At 39.9% G+C, this 24505-nt stretch overlaps 1 long non-coding RNA gene across 1 annotated transcript in view; it reads left to right on the top strand.

The window, feature by feature from the left end:
• The window catches only part of LOC122793100, a 646673-nt gene that overhangs the window by 317004 nt on the left and 305164 nt on the right, over window positions 1–24505 (top strand). The window contains exon 3 of the long non-coding RNA XR_006363446.1: window positions 179–233. This is a non-coding gene — a long non-coding RNA (uncharacterized LOC122793100). The remainder of the gene's footprint in view (window positions 1–178; window positions 234–24505) is intronic.

The following is a 24505-nucleotide window of genomic DNA, read 5'->3' on the forward strand; positions in this document are numbered from 1 at the left end:
TGGTCTTGGTGGTATTTTATTGTAGAAAGTTTAGTTTTTGTTGTTTGAGAGTTCATTTGCTCTAAATCATTAGACATTTTGATGATCTGACAAAATTTGATGTTTGATGTACTTTTTTAAACTTTTTAAACTTTTGCATCTTTTGTGAGTTGGTCAGATAAACTTATTTTCTTTCTAGGTTGGCTCTTTCTGTCCAGAAGACCAAGCAATCCACAGCATGTTCATGACCAAAGGTAAGTTAATAAAATAATTATTATTTTATCAATATCATAAAAGGATAAAATATCTTGACAGATTAAAATAATTAGTAAGTATTTAAGGATAAATATTTTGACATATTTAAGGAATTAGTAAGCATTTTTTAAAAGACTTCAAATAATCTGAGATTTTGATAGCTACTGGAATTTGTAGCATGGGGCTAGACCAATGCAATACTTACAGAACAGCAGCCATCTTTCCCCCTCCCACTGTGCTTCAACATGAGATTCTGCAGCACCATGGTGGGTTGTCTCTGTGTACATGCTAAATGCTAATGAGGTATTCTGGAGGAGTGGCCTATGCTCATTTGCCTTGTTCTATACCCCAGAAATGCCTGCAATAAGGCATTTATGCAGCTGAGCAATTCAAATATTCACCAGACTGTGTAAGTTTCCATGGCCACCCTTTTTAATGAATACACTACCATAACCTTGTGTTTACCCATCTCTTTAAATGTAAGTGCGAAAGAATTTTGTGGACAGGTATTATTAGGGGATGAGAACATGTGTGTATGTGTGGTGCTTTATCTGTGAGTATATGTATAAGGGTGTGTCTTCCTGGGAGATTTCAGTAGGGAGTTTAGTTAGTGGGTTTAGTTAGGAGATAGGGTAGATTTGTGTGTCTCTGTCTGGATGTCTGTGTGTGCATGAGTGCATGTTGTGTGTGTGCGTGTGTGTGTGTGTGTGTGTGTGTGTGTGTGTGTGTGTGTGTGTGGTGGAGGAGGTTGTCATACCTCCCTTAAACCCTTAAACTAATGAGAAATTCTGCAACGTTGGTGCTGGGGGGAACATTTAAAACCATGGATAACTCCTTACATATCTTAAAGGCACTTAAAAAAATGTAAAAATAAAGTTTTGCAACATGAATGATGTGGTGTGGATGGAACACTAGACATAAGGAATAACGTTTTACAGCATTCCCTAAATGCATTAAAAAATATTCAGTCCTCAAGCCCTCACACCCAAGGATATTAGTCCTGTATACCACTACAAGACACCACAGATATTGTACAATATTGCCTTAGTCTTTTATTGAAAAAAAAATGCATAACAATCTGCAATAAAAGACAGGGGAGATTCAAACCCTGCATCCCTGACAAGGAAAGCAACAGCATTAACTCATTACACTAACTGGATGTTTTTTTTTTTTACCTAATAAGAAATATGAAACTCTCTCCCTCTCTGGCATTATTCAATTTTGAGGAACAGGGCACCTATAAAAGGCAACAGCAGGAACGTTTTGCAAAATCAGGGATAGATAGTTGAGAAGTATGGGTGTGTGTGTGTGTGTGTGTGTGTGTGTGTGTGTGTGTGTGTGTGTGTGTGTGTGTGTGTGTGTCCATCGGGGGGAGGAGGTGGGTCAGGACAAAGACGTGAGGAATACTAGATGACACCAGGGGAAAGTTTTTTAAACATGAATCAGTCACTTAAAAAGTTACTAGAACAACAAGTCTGGCATTAGAGTGCACTATATAAACAAGGAGAATGCAGCTTTAGTGTCAGACATTACTGACTAACTGGAAGGAACCATGATTTATATGGGCAGTGATAGAAATAGCAAGTGACATATGGGATGTTCTGTCATCTGTGTGACAGGTAAAAGGCATGTCAAGATTTGTGTGTTTGAGTGTGTGTGTGTGTGTGTGTGTGTGTGTGTGTGTGTGTGTGTGTGTGTGTGTGTGTGTGTGTGTGTGCGTGTGCGCGCGCGTGTGTGTGTGTGTTTGAATGTGTGCATGAGTAGGGGAGAGTGAATGAGAAGTATTTATGTTAATGAGATGCATGGGCCACCAGTGCTAACTACCACAGGAAAACACTTATTTGCACTTGTGTTAGTTAAGGACAATTTAGACACATGGAAATTAACTGATAATGGTGTCTTTCCTTATTGCAGCTAACATTTATCTGATCTGCAAATACCTGCATCATGTAAACGTCTGCTTTTGGCCGCAGCTCTTACCACCAGCAGTGGTGTACTTTCTGAAGCCCTGTTAAGTGTTGTTCCTTTTTAACTTTGAACATAAGTTCATAGGTTCATAGGTTGAATGGTTCAAAAGGTTGTCATTTACTTCTTTACATATTGATTTAGTTACTCATTTGGGTATTGTCTCATGTTTAGTGATGGCTTGGTGAAGATCTAAATAAAACAATCAGAATACAGATTGTATTCGAGAATAAATGCAAATGCAAATACTAACAAGCTGAACCATTTACACTTACAGATATATAATGTGTGTTAGTAATATATTGTGTATCTTGCTGTCTATACTGTCTTTATTATGTTCCCTCTAGGAAATAAAATGGATAAATCAATGCATTTCTCACTACTACTTTTCATAAAACTTATGAACAAATTATAATGTTTTGGAAGGAATGGGATAATACTCTCACCAAGATACATGGCAATTGACAAAGACAAATGGGTGGGATAATACAAGATGGTAGGAGAGTTAAAAAGAAGATAAACAACAGTTGATTTTTGGCTAAACTGCAAAACTGTAAAGTTGGTATGAAATTTTTAACATTGTTATTTACAAGTCTGACACTAAATCAGTACTCCTTAAATACAAACTAGAACATAATATTCCCACCCCTCTAGCTGACTACATCAATATAACCTCATAAAGAATGGTGAGATGAAAAGTCTGCAAGCAGAGGAGTAGTGTTGAAATTGAATTCATCCTCAAGTCTTGGTGAGAACCTTCACGAGGTGGACCCTGTTTTCACAAAATCTCCCCATGGCAAAACTGATATATAGACTGTATTTATACAGCATATATCATGGACATAAGTAGGTCAAAAACTAAAAAAGATAGCTGGGTGCACAAGACTCAGGATAAAAAAGTGCCCATTCCTGGTAGGTGCACTGATGCCAGGACTGGAAAAGATGACAGTGTAGAATCCTCAAAATACGGAAACATTCCTACAATGGGGCCAGGCCAGGCCCAGGGGGAGGAGGCCCCCCCTCCCCATTTTAGAAGGAAGTAGCAGTCCACAAAAATCACAAAAACTGATAGGCCAAAGAAGAGCCATAAAGACGATAAAGTAGACTATTGAGGATAAGAAAAAAATTATGTATTGTTACTAATTATGTATTATTTCTGTCATGCAAAAAGCCCGGAATTTCCAGACACAAGATATACAAAATGATTAAGAGAGAAATTAGAGGAAAATAAATACTTCCGCAAGAAAAACTGTCAGAAGCTTCAAATGAAAATTTGTGTTCATTAATACAACAGATTTGTGAAAAACAGTATATAGATCAAGAAACCTTGATCTGTTTGGAAAAGAAAACATCTGAGGAAGTGAAAATATAAATAACAAAACTAAGAGATATTTGAAAAGTATAAAAAAGAAATATGGACATGGGAAAGAAAGAAAGATTTGATATGGTGCAATATTTGTGCAAAGGAGAAAGCCAAATTAATCAATGTAACGATAGCAGCCCCAAAGATATTTAAAGAGAAATACGGGCAAAGACATGTGGCTATGGAACATTTCACAATACAAAAAAATAATATCACAAAGTTGGAACGTAGAAAAGAAGATCAGTAAAGTAGAAGTTAAAAAATAGAAGTTGAAGTTATGGCTGCCTGCAAAGTGAAGGAACTGATGTAGAAGGACTAAAACAGCTTACATCACAGCAGGAGGGAGTGAGTCCCCAAAGTAGGGAGAATCACAAAGATCAGGAAACATCTGAAGAGAAATACAGACATGGGAAAGAAAAAGAGATTTAATATGGTGTAATATTTATGCAAAGGAGAAAGCAAAACTAACCAATACAAAAAGAGCATCACCAAAGATATTTGAAGTGAAATACAGGCAAAGGAATCTGGATATGGAAAGCTTTACAATACAAAAAAATAAGAAGACAAAGAGGAAAAGTAGAAAAGGAGGTTAGTAATGGGGAAGTTAAAGAAACAGAAACTGAGGTTATGGAGTATCTGCAAAGTGAAGGATTTACTGTATAAAATATAATTCAGAAAGCACTACAACAGGATAGAGTAATGAATATCCAAATTAAGGGGAAACCAGTGGAACAGGAAGCAAATGGTCAGGTGCCATATGAAGATAATTTTGAGCTTTCCACAGGAAACCATTATAAATGTTCACTTGAAACTAGGCAGCAAGGCAAGGAGCAGGAAACTGTGGAATCTCTGATGCAGTCAATGTTGAGGAGTGATAGGCCAATGAGTTCCCATATGATGGAGCAACGGATGGCACAAGAAATTGATGAGACTGTGTCATAGGAAGATGCTATAGAACCTTCTATAGAATGCCCACAGGAAATGGAAAACAAAGAATGTGCCCTCAGTTTGGAAGAAAATGAGATAAGAGAAGTTGCTTGATTTAATAGATATAGACAGATATATCAAGATCAATGAAAGAAATAGACTGCAGAAGGTTAATAAAACCCAAAAAGTCAGAAGACTGATAAAACAAATGAACACAGTGATTAGGACTGTTCATAGAGATCCATGCGATATAACAGAAGTAAACAGGATATATTACTGTGCAGCTAAATTGATAACTGATAAAGTTCTACCACAAGATCACAGAGTAGTGAGGGAAAGGAAGGGAAGCAATTGAATACCATCATTGAAATATCGAATAGAGAAAATTATAAAGCAACTAAGACAAGAAGTGTCACTTGTAGAAGACTATAGAAGAAGAATAAAATCAACAAAAATATTAAGTTAAGATAGATGTGATAAAAGCAATGCGCAATATTAGAACAGACCAGGATCTATCACGCACTATTGCAAATAACAAACTAAAAATTTGAGCACTGGTGGAAAAACTTAGAAGATACCAAGATAAATATAAAGGAAAAGTGCAAAATAAGCAATTTATTGAGGACCTAAAAAGGTTTTATAGAGAACTGAGAAATAAGGTAAAAGGAATTGAAAGACCACAAAAAAAGAAGAAATAGATACATTTTGGAGAAGTATCTATGAAGATCCCTTGGAACATAACAAAGCTGCTAAATCGATAGAAGAAATAAAAGAAAGAATAACAAGTTTAAAGGTACAGGATATGAAATGGTATGAAGTAACAACTAGAGAGATTGAAACAAAGTTAAGAAAAGCCTCTAATTGGAAAACCCCAGGCCCAGATGCAGTACCTAACTTCTGGTTAAAAGTATTAACATCTTTGCACAAAGTTTTAGCCATGGGTAAGAACTATTTATATGCACACCCAGAACAGACACCAACCTGGCTAACAAGAGGAAAAACAATGCTGCTACTTAAGAGTGAAGCTGCAAGCTACCCTAAAAATTATAGACCGTTAACTTGCCTTCCGATGACATATAAACTATACTTGGGAATTGATGCCGACAGAGTTTATAGTCATTTAGAAGAAAACTTAATTATGACAGTAGAACCAAAGGGCAATAAAATAAAGTCAGATGGAACAAAGGATCATTTGTTGTTAAATAAAGTCATAGTGGAGAACTGCAAAAAGGGGAGACTCTAAGTATGGCATGAACTGACTACAAAAAAGCATTTGATAGTATCCCTTATTCATGGATAAAAGAGTGCTTAAAAATGTATAAGATGCACCCCACACTTATCAATTACATTACAATGACCATGAAACAGTGGCAGACCGCTTTGCAATTAAGCCATGATAAAGGACAAATTGTTATTCCAGGGATAAAAATTCAAAGGGGGATATTCCATGGTGACTGTCTGTCACCGTTACTATTCTGCCTTGCCCTTAATCCATTAAACTGTTTACTCAACAGTTTAGGACACGGCTATAACCTGGCTCCTAGAAAACAACAAAGTGTAAAGACTTCTCACCTTCTCTTTGTTGATGATTTAAAATCATATAACTCATCAGATTAGGAACTGAAAGCACAACTGCAAGTTGTTAAAACTTTTTCAGGTGATATAAGAATGTCATTTGGTCTTAAAAAATGTGCAAAAGCAACCTTTAAAGCAGGAAAACTGCAATGCCAGGAAAACATCAATTTGGGACAAGAATGTGATATAAAAGAACTTGATCAAGAAGGAGTGTATAAATATGTGGGAATTTATGAAAGATCAACAATAAAACATGAACAAATGTGAATAAAACTTAGTAAGGAATATTTCAGAACGCTTAAATTAATCCTGAAAACAGCACTGACATCTAGCAACAAAATCCAAACTATAAACCAATTTGCTCTTCCTGTCCGAACTTACAATTTTGGAGTGATTGACTGGCCCCAAAATGTGTCGGATAGATTAGATAGGAAAACAAGAAGGACGCTTCATGCTCACCAAATGATTTATAAAAATCAATGCATACCAAGATTATATATTCCGCATTCCGAAGGAGGGATGGGCCTTCTTGAAATTGATTATATGTATAGATTTGCAATTGTGGGACTCCACACATATCTGCTGACCTCACAAGACCCAAATGTAGTGAAAGTTTGAAACATGAGGAGAATAAATCTAAGATGACTTTTCTGCTTAATCTAGCAGAAGATTATAGCTGTCAAGCAGGAATGGAAATCAAACCAGAAGTAGATAAAAATCAGGCAGCAACTGAATGTACCAAAAAACAAAAGAAAGAATATAAGGTGAAGGATCAGATGAGAAGGCAAGAAATATGGAAAAAGCATAAATATAGTTGCAAGTATAGAAAACTTCTGGAAGAACCTCATGTTGATCAGGAATGAACACAGGAATGGTTAAGGAGAAGCAAATTCAAACCAAGAGATGAAAGGTTAATATTGTCAGCCCAAGATATTGGGCTGCGTACACGTTGGTTTATAAAGTCCATTGAACATGTGGGAGAAACGGATAAATGTAGGTTTTGTAAAACCAAATTGGAAACAGTTGCACACCTCATTGCTGTTTGCAGCATACTAATGGCAGAAGGACTGTATACTGAAAGGCGGGTTTATATCATAAGATCGAATGCACATAATGTCAAATAGCACTACATCGAACAGCAAACCTTGAAAGCAGAAAATTATGAAAGCTCAGAATGTCAAAAAGTGAATACACGAACAGCAACACTTGGTCATCCGCTCACTCGTGCAACCTGACACCCATCGCTAACAAATGGACACTATGCCTCCATAACCGACAAGCCTGCAGTCTGATCAAATGCCCTACAAATATGTGCTCAATGTAAACAGCAATATAATGAACTGGCACATTAGCACATGTGCCAATGGAATGTCTGTAATGGAAAGTAAACAGCAACAGCAGAAGCCGACACATATCCCACACCGGCATACTGGTACAACACAAATCCAACACTACAATCCCCACAATTCCCACACTACAATCCCCACACTATGCACACACTATTCTACGCACACACTATTTACAATGACTAAACTATGTACAAGTGTTGGTACACTGTACTACTGTAGCTGTCACCCTACAGTGTCAGGAGAGTAGCTATTGCATGTACGAACTCAACAGCTGTATACACTGACCTGCAATGGAACACATTCTCCAGCTTCTTCTGCCTTTCCCTGTTCTTACATTTATTTGGAGATGGACAGCAACCTGACCACATTAGTATCCACATATCATCCACCCTGTTCTGCTCCCTGACAAGGACATTGATGACAGCAGGTATGTTGGCAATGCACCTCCCTAGTAGGCACCGAAGATGCCTGTGCCATCCCTCAACATAATTCTGTGTACTGTGTAATGACAGTTAATTGAGGTCATGCACATTCCAGAATTCCACTGGAAACATGAGCGGGAATCGCTGTACACCTGCCATCCAGGTCTGTTGCTTTCTGGGATGGTCTGTAACGTAGACTTCAGCAAAGTACACCAGCAACTCCTTTCCATCTAGGTGAAATGTCTCACTAATACATCTGAATGCCTCACCTACATCATCCACACTTAGGAATGCCAGGGCTATGAGGCATTTAACATCCAACTGTAGAGAAGCATCCTTCCCATACATACTTGCTAGGCCAAGGGACTGTACCTTTCTACACACTGCCTGTGTGAAATGAAAGTAGCATCCTTTGCTGACCACAACTGTAAACACACTCTTTATTGCAGCCAACTCAAAGTCTGTCAGTATGTGCTGTACCCTATACTGTAACTGCATGGGGAACAATAGCTCAAAAAGACACTCCCACAGAAAGTTGTATACCCTATACAATTTCTTCGACATGAGTGTGTACACTAGAAGGAAACATTTAGTGGACTCTGCAAAGCTCACCAAGGCATGGATGGTATGTAACTGCCTACATAGCCTACCTTTGGTTAGAAATATACTGTCCATGAACCAGATCTGTGCACTACACAGGTCATGCAGATTCCCTTCTGTGCTAAACACTAACACATGTGTATTTGTGTGGATGTCTGCCCTCTGTGCTTGGAGAAATGTGCCATGTTTCAGCGTACATGTGGTATTGTATGTCTGCATCTTCCATTGCCTAACCTTATTGATCTGCTGGAGTATGGACCTCCTGGACGGCAATGATGTTAGTGTATCTGCAGATGTGCTACTGACAACATCATTCACCAGCAATGCTGGCATGCCCGTACTGCACCTTGCACTCTCGTTTAGGCTATGACAAGCCCGGTACTTCTCCACTTCAGCTACATTGGGGGCATGCAGGTGACCAACTGTCTTCACTAGACGTTCCCAACCCACCTCAGTCTCCGTGATAGCCCTGCCCCTACATTTCAGTGTAAACTTACTTTTACAGCACCAGTAAGTTTTCTTTCCATTGGTTTTCTCTGCATTGTGCAAATACCCATCCAGCTCTAACATGCCTGACCTCTTCTGGGACATGACACATTCGTACAGTGAACCTAGGATTCTGGGAGTGGTTGGGAAGGTAACGGCAGCCATGTTGCTATTCAGTCAGAGCGTTTCACACAGGGGTCGGATGTGGAATCCCTGCATTTATACTTCAACAGTGTTGCATTTACTATTTCTACATTGCACTTTCATGGGGATGTCTGCGACTGTATGCATGTCTGATTTGTATGTATTTTTCTATGGGACTACGTTATTTCTTGTTATCCTGCAGACTGACAATGGTTCGGGGGGCATTACTGTTATCAGTACACATTACCCACTGATGTCAGGATGTGATGTGGTTCATAAGGGGTGTTCTTCCTCTCATTCAGCATGTCTCACAGACGTAAGCATTCTGAAGGCCAACTATGCATGACAGGGGTTTCCATTTTCGAAATACTGAGCTGTCGTACTTCTGCTTTTGAGGTTTGCTGTTCGATGTAGTGCTATTCGATATTGTGAGCATTCGATCTTATGATATAAACCCCTGAAAGGCATAATAATGTGGTGAGGCTGTTGCACTGGGGATTGTGCAAACATTATGGTACTGAAGTGGCTGAAAAACACTGGAAACATGAGCCACAAAGCATCACAGAAAATGAAGAAGTTACATCACATGGGATCATCCATTACCAACAGTTCAAAAGGTAGATGTTAGAAAACCGAAAAAGAAGACAGGAGTAACATTGATCATTGAAATTGCCACACCCAGTGACTACTTTGCATACAGAGAGACCCAAAGTCATAAAATATCAGGATCTGCAGGCAGAAATAAGAGCAATGTGGAAGAAAGATACCCAGACAGTTCCAATAGTAGTAGGAGCAATGGGTCTTATAAAAAATAATTTGCAATCGTATTTAGATATGTTACCATACGAATTGCAGATGGAGTCATTACTGGGCATATTGCGGGTGCTGCAAAGAGCACTTTTGGGTGACATCAAAGATTGAAACAATACTAATTTCATGAACTTTAATCGTACTTTGACTTAGGAATGAGGTCCATTCCTGTGATGGGATTAGAAACCCAAAAGACTTGGAGAAATTAAAAAAGATTTAAAAAATGCTATGTGATACACCTCATACATTAGTCAAACCTATACCAAACTGGGCCATTGTGCACAACAACAATGAACCTATAAAACAAGTCAACCTCTACAGATAGCCGGGCATCTGGTTAAATCCGCTACTCAAGTTTTATCACCATGTCCAAACTATCAAGACTAAAGTCAATAATAACCTTTTCTGAGCTAAGAGCTCCAATTTTGTCCCCGTAGGACAGCTACAGGAAAAGGAATCTTTCTTCCTGTACTTGAATATGGACTACTACTTGTTCATTCTACATATAAAAAGAATTGCACCTTACTGCAATCGACATCTAACGATATATATATATATATATATATATATATATATATATATATATATATATATATATATATATATATAGTTTTAGGACCATTCTACCATAAATAAAACAACACTGTTGCACTCTAACAGGATTAACATGCCTACTTGTAATTCATGGAATAACACTCCTTATGGCATCCTGATCTTTAAACTTATCAAGCTGGACAGTTTCCTTTGCTTTGTTGGTCAACCCCCTGAAAAATACATCACTTAAACATTGGATTTTCTTCAAAGCAACTATTTACCTTCAAATGCCCCAAAACTAAACTTAAATACACACACCACACTCTGGCTTATCTCCCAAAATATGTGAATCCATTTTTGCTCATATAGATGTCATATACTACCAAGTGAAGTTCCATAATGAATTAAAGAACATTTTCTTAAACAAGCACAGTGCAAATGCAGTACGAGTGTTACCTGAATGGTTCCATCACCTAATCACAATTCACACAGCCTAGGCATACAACTTCTCTTTAAAGTCTAGCACATGCAAGTATTTCTCAGTAGTTTTATGCATGCAGTGCCCTCCTCTAGAATTCCTACATAACATTTCCACAGATACCTTCTACAGAATCTTCCTTTTCCAACCTCCATCTTTTATATCTCGACATCTCTTCCGTCATACTCTCGTTTTCTTTCCTACTCTCGTTTATATAAATCATCCTTCTAAAAAAGCTCTTTCTACACCCCACTAATCTCCCATCTTTTCCTCTTTACCTAATGTTTCCCTCTTTATTGATTATAGCAAAAGCATTAAATATAGTGTACAAAAATTATATATATTATAGTGCCATGTTATATAATAAAAAACTTTTCAGTAACACCATGACTTACTAAGTGAACTCATTTAAATTTCACGCTATGACTTGTATATCATTTAACGTTTAAAATACAAAATAATGGTCTTTTATTTTTATAATTTTTATTGTTGTCCACATTTTTCACATTTTTTCAGTACATTTCAATATTTTAATATTATCACATCATAGTTCCCATAAGCAGGACTCATAAGCTTCACACAAAGCATTAGATGGATTGCATTAATAACATCATTTATATTGGATCATTTAATAAAACATTCTTCCACATCACTCCTCCTTCTGACTTCTAGTATCACCATCCCAAGTCCCTCTTCGCCTTGTCATAGCACTCTCTCTCATTTTTCAAACTCTTATTCCCAACTACTGATATTCAGTTTATAACATCTTCCTTTGTTTTCCTTGTCTACATCTTATCTCCTATTTTCTCAGTTTACGATCACTGACATTTTCCTTTCCCTGGTTTCACTTCCTCTGTGCCTTGTTTTGCTGCTCTCCCTATCTCTTCTTCCAGTTCTTGTAACATCTGTCCATTCACTATCTGTCAACTAGTCCCACATTTTTAATCTGTACGTTCACCAACTCTTTTGTGCATTACTCAATGCCCATCTTTCCATGTTTTTGTTACTGCCCTCCTAACTTACTCAATGCTAGCTGTAATTCTGTAATTTCTTCTTTATACCATTTCATACATGTGAGCATATCTCCAAACAGATAGAGCTTCCACTCCCCTAGTTTCCTTTCTATTTCCTCTAGTTTTCCCTTACAGAAGGTTAATTAATTATCTTTCCATCTACATAGCTTTTATAGATTGAATTCTAAGAAATATCTTCAATGCCCTGTCTGTCCTTTATTCATTTTCTAGATACAACACCTTTATATTTCCCTTTATATCTCTCTTCTCACAAAATGTTGTCTTCTCCTTTCAGTTATCCCCTCATTAATATCTGAGCTAAATTGCTGTTAGATACTTTTTGAAATCCAGTACTCCGTATCCTACTGACCATCTATTTGCTTGCAATCTATCCTTTGCTAGTCTCTCGCTTTTCCCCCTCTATATAAATGTCACATACCAGCTGAATCTCCTCTATTGATTTTTCTTGTAGTTTTATTTGAATATTTCTCCACATATAAAATACAGGCAGTAAAATCAGGTACTTGACCAGACTAATCCTCCCCCCACTGTATAAACATTTCCCCTCCAACATTATCTCTAACCTCCCTATTAGCCCCTCTCTTAGGTTTATAGGTTCATAGGAGGTTAGTAGGCTAATGGCCCTAGGGCCTTAACAAGCCTAGCCATGCAATACCCTTGGTTAGATGGTCATTGTTAGTGGAGTGAATCAGTGATTATTACCAACTGCTCCTATCCATGAGGGACATAGGCACCACTCCCGGGGTGAATTTGTAGATTCCCATCCAGTTGTCAATGTTGTGCTTAAATTGGGTTTGTTTTTCCTCCTGACCTGTTCTACTTCTTCAAAAACCTTCACGCACAAATACTTCTCCATGTGCTTTTTTCAATTTCACTGTCCCACTGTCCTCATCTCCTACTCTTATTAGTACTATTAGCTTTTCTGGATGATATTTCCATTTTGATTCATATCTGAATGTTCTGAAATGTTGTTTTTCCTTGGATCCTCTAATGTTAGCATACAGCCCTCTACAAACAAGAAGATATTACTTGTATTACCATTGCCCTCTTGTGTCTCCCCATACTTCCTGAAATTCATTGCACCAAGCATTCAGATACCACTACAAATATTCCTGGTGACAAGGAGCATCCCTGCCAGATATTCCCCCCATTTCTATTTTGTTCAGCAAGATCTCATTTGAAAATAATTTCATACAAAGGGTCCTGTATAGGACAGCTACTCCAAGTCCATCTTACATCGCCCTCTATTTGCTCTATTGTATTGTGCGTAAATTTGCAGGAAACACAGACAAAAGCCCTTTTTTTATATATCAGAAGTAGTTCTCCCTTCTTTTTGGCATCTCTTTCAGCTCGGCCCAAAAAGTTTAAAAATACATGACAATGATCTGGCAAGGACATCCTTTTAATAAAGCCTACCTCTTCTTTTCCTGTTAATCCTGATAACACCCTCTTCTAATCTTGCTGTTAAAATTATTGTGAAGAATATCACATCCATATAATGCAATACTGGTCTACAATTCTTTAGCTCTTCTGGGCTGCCTTTCTGCTTATCTAAAGTCAAGACATTTTCTTCTTTTATCTATCTTTCCACCTTCATGATCTAATGAAATATTTTTTAAAGTATTATTCACCTGAAATCCAATTTCTTATAGAAATCTATCCCAAAATCATCTGGTCTACCAACTTTTCCATGTCTAGGATGTCTTATGGCATCTGTTACCTCCCCCTCTCCTTCATGAATTGTTTGTTCAATCCTTCCCACTCCCTCCCTTTCCAGACATTAACCCCCCCTTCCATTATAGCCTTTCTGTCACAAAAGTCAATATAACAATCTTGTATTCCAGCTCTATTTGCTATCATCTGACCTTCCTTTGACTGTATCTCCCCCTTATCCAAGCTTTCCTTCTTTAGTCTTTAATCCTCTACATAAATAGTTTCATCTCTATTTCCTCTATAATACAACACCCAGCCCAGTTCTTTCCATCTACAGTTTAATTCTTGCTCTTCCAAGATTTCCATTTAGATTTTTCAGCTCAATTTTGTCCTACTTTCATTTCATTTCTGTATTCTCCTCACCCTTTCGTCATTTTTTCTACTCGTCTCTCCTTTCATTCCCATCAGTCGTTCTCTTCAAGCTGCTCTTATTTAACCCATTCTCCTTTTTCCAGTTCTCACTCCTTCTGCTTGTTTAGATCTTGGACCTCTTTCACCACCTGCTGCATCCATTCTTCATGTTCTGGTCTCTGCCACTGGCCAGGGTTCTATCTCCATGCTCTTGTATAACTGCTACCTCCCTCACACTCCATTAAACTACACCATGGCCAGATATACTCTTCGTTTCACATGACACATCTGATATTTCTCCCACTGTAATCTTGTCAAACAATAGTCTGTCTAGTCTGCTCATCTGTTTATTCTCATTCTTCAACAATGTAAAACTGTTTTTTTTTTCAGCAGACCATCTCCAGTAGCTAAGTCTGGCCTTTGTAGAAACCAACTGACTGCTGTCTGTAGCTGTAGTGAAATAAAAACGTCCTGAGCAAACTGAAAGAATATTGCTTTATCCTGAAATTTCATATGATACTTTCTTAATGTTATGTGATACTGCCATTTGTTTCATCCTCTGCTCTTGAATTTACGTGCATGAAACATTTTGGTTACAAACAGTACCTCTAGGATATCACTGAAAGTGGCTTAACATAAGCATTCTGATTCTCTTTTTATAAGATCATCTTATTTTGTTTCATATGAAAATGTGGACTAACAGACAGCTGCTGAATTTATAAATATGGTACGAGTGAGGTCTGATACCTCAGCTGTCTTCCTGAGTATTCTGTCACTTACAATACTTGCACCATTCCAAGTATTAGAGCTACATCCTTGTTAGTATTGCAGCTGATGTAAAAAACAGTCTGCAGATCTACCTTTCTCATATCCTTTTATATTTGTCTTGTGATGTAACTTTCATTGCTTCCTGTTGCCCTTTCCGTGTAAGGATCATTATTTTGGAAACACCTGACTGCATTGCAAAACTCCTCCTAGCAACCATCTTTGCCCAGAGCAAAACTTGCATGATTAAAAAATAATAATAAAGAAAGAAATAAAAAAGAAGTCCAGCAAGTAGCTATTATAGCCTTATTTTTGTAAGAGCCCTCAAATTGTAAGGTAAAGAACAGGCAAAGAAAAGAGGTAGGCGTGAATATATCTGGATAGGCCTTTTGGTGAGCAGTAAATGTTTTGCTGTCTCCACACCCTACCTGCTAACAACAGTGATATTCCTTTTGGCTTTTCAAATTTATCAGATCATTTTGGCTACAGTGACAAACAAACATCAATAGTATTGCATAATAACATCACTGCGTCTTGTTTTTTTATCTCAAGGGAACTATAAAATTCTTATTAAAGTGCAACGTAACAACAATAAAGTACTCACTTCAAGGTTGTATTTAACTGTGTAATAAAATCACTCCCAGGATGTCACAAACACAGCTTCACATTTTTTTCAGTGTATAACAAAAGAGATGATGTTATTTACATTCCATAATGTTAAAGTCTAGAGACATGTGACATCTTCCATAAAAACAGGCCAAAGGCCAGCAGACATTAAAAGACTGGTCAGCAGGTAAAACTTTTCCAAGCTGCAAAACACTCACCCCCATCTCATAATGCACACTGATGCCTAACCTCTATACACCTGCAGTAAGATGCACAACATCTGAAAATAAAATAAATAAGACCACCTACTGCACAGAGTAGGGAATGTAGTAAGGAATGTCAGAGGCTGAACTTGGTATTCCAGATCTATTGTTACAGTAAATACTTAAGTTTTGTACTTTTATATCTAATAAGAAGAGGTTTATCCTTTGAAAATGAAGTTTAGAATCTGAAACACACATGCGCGCACACACACACACACACACACACACACACACACACACACACACACACACACACACACACACACACACACACACACACACACACACACACACACACACACACACACACACACACACACACACACACACACACACACATGCACACACGCGCATGCACACACACACACACACACACACACACACACACACACACACACACACACACACACACACACACACACACACAGATTGATGTCTCTCATTTGGTATAGATATATATATGGTTTACTATAAAAATTCTGAAATGTATTTGGTCAAGTAATGACTTACTTGAAACATAACACTGTAAATAAAAACATCAGCAAGCTCTGCACGGAGTGCAGGAATAATGCAAGAGCTGCTGCACACAATATAGCCAACGAGCGATCCAGGAAGAATCTCCCAGGACATGCACGAGTGCTCCTACACTATTCCTGCACGGATACCACTGCTATATGCTAATTACCCCATTTGCAGGTGAAAACCATGCAAATGAGGTGAATTCGCGATCCAGAAAGGAGGCAGGCTTCTGTGCAGGAATAGTGTAATCTGCAGAAATGTATTCGGTTACTAACTAAATACATTTCTGCAAATTACAAAACGGAGGCATGACAGCTTGAAAGAAAGCATGTATTCAATGGAGTAGGCCTAGCAATGACCAAATATATGGCCATTGGCATGATAAATAGTTGCAAAATTATAAAAAATAACTTTTATTTTTCTTTTTGGCCAGTTTTGGCCGTTTAAGTGTAGGGCAGTGGTGCGCAAATGGGATCAGGCTGAAAATAAGAAAAAAAGTTGGAAATAAGCTTTTAAACCCAAATCAGCATTTTGCCATGATAGTCAATGGCATGCATAAGACAACAATACCAGGGAATAGTGGTCGCTAAGGGGGAAGGCTCAGTGTGAGTGTGGTATCTATGAATTAGCATTCTGTTTTACGCAAATGAGGAGATTGATACTTAATCTCTGATTTCCTCTCAGTGTTGGTTTGCACCCAACCGTGTAGGTGCAGCAACACCATGGTATAGGTATAAGAGGTAGATGACCTCATAAGAGAGAGTCATGTATGCTGTAAGCTTATTGGAGCTTTGTGGCCCGTGTTTGCCCTTAGCTAAGCACAGCTAAGGAAGGGGGTGCTGATGAACAACCCGCAGTGAGGAGAAGGAGAAGAGTGTACAGACCCAGGGTAACCTACCAGGGGCTACATGAGCTGGAGATATTGGAGTTCTATAGAGTGGACAGGACATTCTATAGCAAATTGTTGAGCTGTGCCGGCCACGCCTCACACACAGAACCAACAAAGGGTAGCCCACCCCAGTGGACACCAAGGTATGTGTAGGCTTAAAAATAATAGCCACAGGTACCTTCCAAAGGCTAACTGGGGATATCATGGGGATGTCACAGGCATCAACATCCAGGATACTCTACCAGTTCCTGGAAGCCATGTCAGCACATGCTGGTGAGCACATATATTTCCTCAACTACTGTGAGGCATTGACCAGCAATATGCATCTCATCCACCAAATAGAAGAATACCCAGAGGTAGTGGGTGCTATAGACTGCATGCACATACACATCAAAGCACCAACCGGTGAGCGGAGTAGGGTCTACATAAACAGCAAGGGCTTCCCCTCCATCAACTGCCAGGTCATGTGCGATGCTCAGGGCATTATCTTGAATGTGTGTGCTGGCAGCCCTGGAAGCTATCACGACTCCCACATCTGGCATACATATGGCCACCTAGTGGGGGATGCTGGTTACGCACTGGAGCCATGGCTGATGACACCCCTCAGAAATGCACACACACCCAAACAAGAATTCCATAATGAGACACACGCACAAACCAGAATCATAATACAGCATGTGTTTAGGATGCTCAAGTCATGGTTCCACTGCCTGGATATAGCCAGTGGAGCCTTGCAGTACTGTCCAGCTACATGTACACAAATGTTCATAGTATGTGCCATGCTACACAATAGAATCCTCTGGAAACAGCTGCAGCAGGAACAGCATGTGGCAAGGCCACACAGCCCCCCACCATTGCCAAGGCCATCACAGGCACAGAGGGACTCAGAGGAGGAACTACCTGAGCCTGCCCATGTAGGCAGAAGGAGGTGTGCCCAGTATGCCCAGGCCTTGGCAAAGAGACAACACATAGCACATACGCTGACATGATAGGGACCCAGGAGATGACACCTCTCTCTGACTCACAAATATAGTAAAAGGAATGCCAAACATGACACTACCTGTACTTTGCCATGTATAGGGAGTGTACTATGTGCATCCGACATAGCCCTCCAGAACCATCCGCAATACTGGCACAGCCACAAGGTAAGTCAGTCTTCCTATCAATTGCTGAATGGAGTAGTATGTTGTGATAGTTGTATCTATGGCATGGACGTGAGCATGCAAGGGAATCGGGTGGCTGAATCGGATGGCAGCAGATAGTGTACACCTAAATGGGCAGCATGAAATCCATAACAAATACTGCTGTCAACATACTACGCAGTACTAGACAAGGTGGCAAATCCCACTGCAGTACATATGGTGGCCAAAATGTGTGTCCATAGGACACACACATGCTTGTCAGTATGGCTCAGATTCCCACCACCAGCCCCAGGCAGCAGGACAGGTGTAGATGACCATAAAGAAAGGCTGGTCTAAGGCCTCCAATTGATGGCAATGGTTAACCCCCCCCCTCCAGACCTACACAGACAGACTACAACAGGTCTGGAAGTTGTATATCATTTCTGAAGGGTAAGAAGTCTGAAACTGAAATTTAGGTCAATAAAACCTAAGAGCTGTACACTACTGATATGCCTTCAGTCTGCATGATAGGTCAGAATACAAAATGAAATAGAAGCCAACAGAGTACCTGAAATACCAGTACAGTCATCGCAAATGTTTAATGTCGTCAGGTGTGCCCCCCCCCCATAATCACATGTAGAAATGCAGTAACATTTAAGTGTGAGGTGTAATAACAGTGGAGCACAGATTACCTGAGCTGGCCCAATCTACAGGATAGATTGTTGCATATGTACAATATGCAGGGGTCCATGTGTTAAGTTGTCATGTGTTCAATATTGTGTGGAAGTGGTGAGCATGTAGGCATGGAAGGCTGTGTCTCAGTGGCCTATGGGCAGTACTGTGGATGACAGGGCCATGTTCTGACAACTGCAGTGCCAACCATAATGTTTCTATGCAATAACCATGCCAGCAGTCATCCATACTCACTGTCCAGATGTCAATATTTGTCACCGTCGGAAAGATGGACATGCCATGAATGTGGGTCCATACATACACACAGTACACAGGTGGAAGTACCCTAGACAGAGTACATAAAATGTAACTGTCAGCTGCACACAACTTTGGAATTGTACATACAGGTTAGCAGCACATTAGTTGTCTGTGTAGTATGGAATACAGATGTAGTCTGGACAATCACTGGCAGACCACAAAAGGCACAGTTATGAAGTAATGAGAGACTGCCTATGTCCCCGCACAAGGCAGCATAAGGGGAATATCCCAGGTATATCTGTGCATCAGTTGCAAGTAACTTCCATATCACACATGCACTCAGCTCACCCCACCTCAGCCACAGATTTATCACAGGTCATATCCTTGCTGTTGGGAATGAGTACAGTATGACCCCACTTCTGTATGGGAATATCCACAGAATGCAGCATGCTGAAGAGGTGTCCTATGCAGGTATGTCCCTAGCTGTAAGCAGCACCCTGCATGCATCCAGACCAATGGGTCAATATGTACAGGAACTATTGCCATTAACACCTCACACACTTCCCCTGTCACCCCAGGGAATCCACTGGCTCACAGCCTGGATATGTAGGAATGACAGAATGCACTGGCCTGCTACAGATGGCCTGCATCACTACCAAATGGTCTACAGATCTCTGTCAAAGGCCTTGCCTCACCTGTAGTGTCAATGTATGGTATCTCATGGGGTCCCAAATAATAAACTAACACAGTCAACAGAACACAAATGCAAGGTCATATTGACAAATCCCAGTAGCATGCCCCCCATGTCCAACTGCATGAATTGTGGGCCAATCCATAAATACAGCTTGGATAAAGAGCCAACTATATGGAAACTTCCCAGATATCACTGGCATAATGTTAGGACCAGGATAGAATAACAGATTGGGGGGTGTAGATGCATGAACGTCATGGAGTGTGTGAAGTCTGAATCTCTGATGTGTGCCCATACTACCCCTGCCTGCAAACACAGTAATGGGTGGCTACAAACCTGCTCGTAAACCACAATGTGAAGGGGAAATGACCAGATATATGAGCCCTGCCTCTAGGTAACCTGGGTGAATCTGTACAGCTGAGAGATATGGCCATAGCAGGATATGGTCATTCTGTTAAGTGTGTACAATAATAAATATGTACAACAAGGGGATCCTTAGCCACCATACTACCAAGCTGCTGGACCATTTACACAAACCCATCAGCAAGTCTCTGTAGCTACCCCTCCAGAATGGTGGGAGTGTGCAAGAATATGCAGGCTGCGGACCACATTACTGGAATCAGCTTCATTCATCTTGTATTTTCCAGTAAATAACTGCAAGCAAATAATCATGTCTGTCAATAGTTGATGACATAATACATCACAGTGTGAAACAGTACATATGTCTGAATATCTCTGCTAACACCAAGCATGTAACACAAGCAGCACAGATAGCAATAGTTACAGTATCCCCTTATCTGTCGCCCATTTTGACTCCATATTGTCAACCTGTCTAGAGATATCCTGCAGAAACAGGCTGCTATCTGTAGGTTGAGAACCCCAAACCCTGGACTGGAGTACAACCCTACCTGGAATGGATTCACAGACTCAATACAGAAGATCATACTGGGCATGCTCCTACACTAAGAGAAATGAAGCCCATGTCTGACAACACAGTGAACTATACATATCTGTCATTTGCAGATGTCTGTGCACACACACCAAACTGTACACCATTTATGCTTCACACACATATTGGATAGGAATACTCAAACATATCTAAGGGCAACACACTATAATATGTCAAATATACACACACACAGAGATGTGGGGAAGAGAGAGGCAGACAGTGACAGATAAAATTCCATTATAAGGCCTGTCCCACCCACTACACATCCAATTGGCTGATATCACATGATGTGTTGATGTCAATCACTGTAGACATTCCTTTTGGTAGCCCTCAGCCCTATAGTGTCTGTGGTGCTTATGATAACTGTGCAATACCGTAATGTAACAAACTAGCTAGATATTAGTTCTAATCCTAGTCCTGGCGACTGTGAAAATGTGTGTGTGAGTCTTTGTTGACACCTGCTTTTGTGGTTATTCACACTTACTGCACTTCCCTCACCCCTCCTTTAGCACTGCAGTTGATGTCACTCACCTTCAAAAATACCTTTGGACAGCTTTCCAACATATAACTGCTGTAGTGCTTGCGATAACTGCATAATACCTTAGTGTAGCAAACTAGTTAGGTAGGAGTTCTAATCCTGGTCCTAACAACTGTGAAAATGTGTGTGTGAGTCTTTGCTGACACCTGCTTTTGTGGTCATTCACACTTACTGCACTTCTGGCACTCCTCCTTTAGCACTGCAGCTGATTTCACTCACCTTCAAAGATATCTTTGGACAGCTCTTTAACAGATAACTGCTGTGGCACTTGCGATAGCTGCGTAATACTATAGCATAGCAAACTAGTTAGGTGGGAGTTCTAATCCTGCTCCTGGCAACTGTGAAAATGTGTGTATGAGGCTTTGTTGACACCTGCTTTTGTGGTCATTCACACTTACTGCACTTCCCTCACCCATCGTTTAGCACTGTAGCTGATGTCATTCACCTTCAAAGATACATTTCGACAACTCTACAACATGTAACAGCTATGTCATGCTTATGTAACTGTGTAATGCGATAGTGTAGCAAACTAATTAGGTAGGAGTTCTAATCTTGATACTGGCAACTGTGAAAATGTGTATGAGTGTTGACACCTGCTTTTGTGGTCATTCACAGTTACTGCACTTCCCTCACCTCTCCTTTAGCACTGCAGCTGATGTTACTCACCTTCAAAGATACCTTTGGAAAACTCTAGCATATAACCGCTGTGGCGCTTGTGATAACTGTGTAATACCATAGTGTAGCAAACTAGTTAAGTAGGAGCTCTAATCCTTGTCCTGGGAACTGTGAAAATGTGTGTGTGTGAGTCTTTGTTGACACCTGCTTTTGTGGTTATTCATACTTACTGCACTTACCTCACCCCCCTCCTCCCTTAGCACTGTAGCTGATGTCACTCACCTTCAAAGATACCTTTGGACAACTCTCCAACATATAACTTCCACAGTGCTTGCGATAACTGCATACTACCATCGTGTAGCAAACTTATTAGGTAGGAGTTCCAATCCTGGTCCTGGCAACTGTGAAAATGTGTGTGAGAGTGTGTGAGTCTTTGTTGACACCTGCTTTTGTGGCCATTCACACTTACTGCACTTCCTTCACCCCTCATTTAGCACTGCAGCTGATGTCACTCACCTCAAAGATACCTTTGGACAGCTCTCCAACATATAGCTACCATGGCACTTGTGATAACTGCATAATGCAATAGTACCAATACATAGCTAGGTGGAGATTTAAAGCTCAGTACTGGCAAGTGTGTGCATGGGGGGTCATCAGTATCCTGTGAAGGTGTTGGTGTGTTTGTGTAAATAACAGGCCCCATTGCAGGGTGGGTTTTGCTACATTTTCATATTGAGGACCCATATGTCGCAATGTTACATTACAAGACCAAGAGTTGTCAAACACTGTAGCGGTTGCTGTAGACAATATACAGCCATAAATTTATATATAGGCAACCATTATAATACACAGACACCTCTCTCTACCCACAGATCATACACAAACACACTTGACTCTATCTCTCTTCCTTTCTTTCTTTCCCTCTGTCTCTGTCTCTGTCTCTCTCTCTCTCTCTCTCTCTCTCTCTCTCTCTCCCCCTCTCTGGTAGATGTGAAAAAATGCATCTGTTTTGCATAGGCAGCAGCTTGACTTTAGTAGGTAATGTTCATGATCAGCTGATGCCCTGTGCACAAATTGGAGTCCTCCACTTGCTAATTGCACGTGGAACACCTGTGGTATCCTTCCTATAGCCAATTGCATGGAAACACACTCCTATAAGTAAGTAGTGCAAATGGGTGCAGGCCCATCACCCTCACTGTGAACAGGACTTCATGTGGGTGTGTGACAAACAGCATCACAGAGGGTAGATGGAAAAACCTCTTACAACAAACACTGTGGAGACAGGCCAAAAAACTTGTGGGGGATGTTCCAGACATGGGGACAGAATGTAAGTATTGCTGTTCTACATTTGAAGCAATGTTGCTTTAACAGGGTTTGTGTGGATATGGCTGTCCTGCATGATTTAAAGTCTGGCATGACAGTGTTATGTGGTTGAGAAAACTCACCTGTAGGGCTATCTGCAGACTTACCAGAGTTTGGAGCCTGAGATTTGGTGTGTTACTCACACATTTTCTGTCTTCATAAATGCAGTAGCATACTCTGATGATTGTACTCAGGAAATATTAACATCCATGTGTGTTACTGACTTCATATCCCTCAGAAGAGATATGTCACAACAAACCCTTTTACACCAGCAATGTTCTCAGTTTATAACTACAATATGTCAATATTGGCCCTGTGTTTGTGTCTCTGTCCCTCGAGTCTGTCACCCTTTGTTCATATGTCATGCAGTAAGAGGTGGATATGTACAGCATATTATTTACTGACATAATTCCTGATATAAAGCCAGTGATATATCAGACTGCCAGACATGTAATGTATAGGATGCCTAATAGTTGAGGACAAAACCTGGATATTCTGTGGTAGTCTGTACAGTAGTGAGGTTTGTGTACTTTGGTGATTGTTGACAGAATGCCTGTATTATGTAGCAGTGTACTGTGATCATGTTATTCGGACTGTGTACAGATTGGGGCAGATATCAGTGTTCTTGGTCCTGTTCTATCTGACAGTGCATGCTGCTCCAGTTTCTGATATCCTATCAGTCTATATGTTTGTAGGGCCAGACTGTGACATGTCCCATACCACAGTCAGGCATCACACTACACTGTGAATTGGGCCAATATATGTAGGGTTAGTGTGTGAGTGGCAAACATGATGATGACTTTTGTTCACACAGGCCATAGACTGTACTATTACTTAGGCTTACCATTATGTGACTGTGGCTGTGCTGAGATTGGTTGTGGAAATGCACTTTCACACTGATGTTTGTTACTCTATGCTGTTATATGCCTGTAGTGCCTGCTATATTTGCAATTACATGTGTATTCCCCCGTAGGTAAATTGGGTTAGTGTTGTGGCAGTCTGCCTGTAGTGCTTGCTGACATGCCTAGCAGCGCAGTGTATTTTCCCTAGTGTGATGTTATGTCCAGATATTAGTTAGATGTACTTTTGCCTGGCCACCATACGTGTTGTATATTTCTGACAAAGCAGTGGGCTGGTGTGAAGAAGTATGTCACTAACTAGTGTGAAGTATGTGGCTTGGGATCTCTGCTCCTCCAGTTATTATGTGTTAGGACAGACAGGAGGGTGTGAATGCATCAACTGTGTGAGCTTATATAGTCCTGTATTTCTGAT

The sequence above is a fragment of the Protopterus annectens genome, chromosome 2.part0 (assembly GCF_019279795.1).
Source record: "Protopterus annectens isolate FY-2018-M chromosome 2.part0, PAN1.0, whole genome shotgun sequence".
NCBI classification, from domain to species: Eukaryota; Metazoa; Chordata; order Ceratodontiformes; family Protopteridae; genus Protopterus; species Protopterus annectens.